This window comes from Bombus fervidus, unplaced genomic scaffold (assembly GCF_041682495.2).
Source record: "Bombus fervidus isolate BK054 unplaced genomic scaffold, iyBomFerv1 scaffold0034, whole genome shotgun sequence".
Classification (NCBI taxonomy): Eukaryota; Metazoa; Arthropoda; class Insecta; order Hymenoptera; family Apidae; genus Bombus; species Bombus fervidus.
Genome location: NW_027212597.1, coordinates 17,501 through 20,000, shown reverse-complemented (window position 1 = coordinate 20,000; position 2,500 = coordinate 17,501). Strand labels below are relative to the sequence as shown.

Sequence of the window (2,500 nt, the reverse complement as noted above, 5' to 3'; positions counted from 1 at the left end):
GCGACGCCTCTCGATCCCGGAGGCGCCGTGGCGGATTTTTCCGCTTCCCAGGGGATCATGGGTGACGACCAAGCTAGCCAACGGACAACGAGTTATGGAATTACGGTACCTTTAGTGGGCGATCGGGTTGCGTGTCCAGTATGTGAAGAGAAGGGAATAAACCTTTTCTTCATGTCGTTATCCGACCTGAACAAGCACCTCGATCTACACCATACAGATGCGAATATTAAATGGAGTTGTCTCTGTGGGAAAAGTTTCTCGAAACTTCATGGGACCCAGTGCCACATTCCTAAATGTACAGGCACTGGTCAAAAGGCAGTGGGAAAATATAAGTGTGAAGCATGTCCCATGAGTTTCGGGACCCAGAGAGGACTCTCGACCCACGAAAGGCATGCGCACCCTGCCCTAAGAAATCAGAAAAGAAGGGGACCGGACCCCCCAAAAGATAAAAATTGGACGGAAGTAGAACTTAGTCTCTTGAGAGAGCTTAATGAAAAATTTAAAAACCATAAATATCCAAACAAAGAAATAAATAAGATCCTCACAAACAAGACCTTAGACCAGATCAAATATCAGAGAAAAAAGCTAAGACTGGTCGGTGAGGCAACAAGCTCTCAGGAGGCTAATTGGGCAACAGTGGGAGGGTGCGATCTCGTGGATCCAGGCAATGCGTCTTCAAATGCGCCTGAGATCCGCGTTGACAATGAGTCTCTTAGTGCATGGAGACTCAGCCTGGAAGAAGCCATACTGACGACAGCCGACGTACCTCCTGTTTTAAGTGAGGCCTACGATCGGCTGGAAAATATTTTTAAATTAAACCAAGGGAACGAGGAAGCCCTTGGTAAAGAATTAAATAATTTTATTGCACATCTCTATGAAATTATAAAGAAAGTCAATAAAATAGAGATCACTAAATGTAATTTAAGTCGGAATAAGCCCCAAATGGGACATAAAAAGAACAGCCGCAACGCAAGAAAGCGGTTTTCATACGCACGATGCCAGGATCTGTTTTATGAGTGTCCAAAGAAGTTGGCCGATGTCGTTATCAACGACGATCGCGCATACCTGGAACCAGCCAGGCAGCCACCGGCAGCTGAAGAAGTCAAGAGACACTATAAAGAATTATGGGGGCAACAAGGACCATCTAGTGTCCCGTTTATTAATGATCAATGTGTCTCTAAGCTGTCGTTAAACGAAATTTTTACGCCGATAGCTGTTGAGGATGTGGCGGAGAAAATTAGAAAGATCAGAAAGAAAGCCGCGGCAGGTCCGGATGGATTAACAAAAGAACACCTAATGATCCCCGGACTGCCTGAAATATTATCTAAAATCTATAACATCTGTTTATATAGTTCCTGTTATCCTTCCATATGGAAGCGTAACAGGACTACATTAATTATGAAAGCAAAGAAATCGGGCCAGAAGGTCGAGGATTGGAGACCTATTACGATAGGTCCCATTCTCGGCCGAATTTTCTCCTCCATCCTTGACAGAAAGTTAAGGAGAGGTATTGTATTGAACCTAAGGCAGAAGGGTTTTACATCCGAAAACGGATGTAAAACCAATATCGAACTTTTAAATTCTGCCTTGAATACAAGCAAAAACGGGGGCGGCGGGATATTCACGATCGTGGATATCTCGAAGGCGTTCGATACGATACCCCATTCGGCTTTAACACCTTGCCTGGCTAGGAAAGGTGTGCCGGCCCCAATAATTAAATTAATCAAAAATATGTACGTGGATAATTCCACAACAATTCGGACCAAAAACAAAGTTGGGGTCGAGATCAAGATCCTGAGAGGAGTCAAGCAGGGCGATCCCCTGTCGCCCTTGCTTTTTAACTTATGTCTCGATCCACTGCTGGAGACGATCGAAGAATCAACCAGTGGCATCAAAGCGAATCAAAATCAAAACAGAGGAATCCCTGTTCTGGCGTTCGCGGACGATGTAGTGTTGTTGGGCGCAAACGAGAGGGAGGCGCAGCGCCAGGTGGACGCCCTCCACGAATATCTGAGTGGCCTGAACATGCAGTTATCTAGAGAAAAGAGCCAAACATTCCAGATTGTCTCGAAAAGAGACACCTGGTATGTTAAAGATCCAGAAATAAGGCTCGACGGGCTGAACGTTCCATCTACAGACCCGGATGAGGCATTCAGATATTTAGGCGCCAAAATGGGGCCTTGGAAGGGTGTTCATTGTGGCATCGTGGTACCCGAGATTCTGAGCGTGGTCAGGAGAATCAGAAAACTCTCCCTGAAACCATGCCAGAAGATCGAGCTCATCACGAAATACGTCTTCCCTCGCTATATATACCATCTTTTGATCAGTCCGCCCAGCGACACTGTATTGAAATTGCTGGATAGCGAAGTCAGACAGGAGATCAAGGCCATCCTCCATCTAGTGCCTTCAACTGCCACTGGTTTCTTTTACGCCCCGAAGAGCTGTGGGGGGCTGGGAATGCCTAGATTTGAGCACATCGTCAAACTAGGTATTCTTAAAA

General features: G+C 45.9%; 1 pseudogene; it reads left to right on the top strand.

Moving 5' to 3' along the window:
- Nucleotides 1–2,500, top strand: part of LOC139997178 (large subunit ribosomal RNA) — an 8,870-nt pseudogene that overhangs the window by 4,068 nt on the left and 2,302 nt on the right.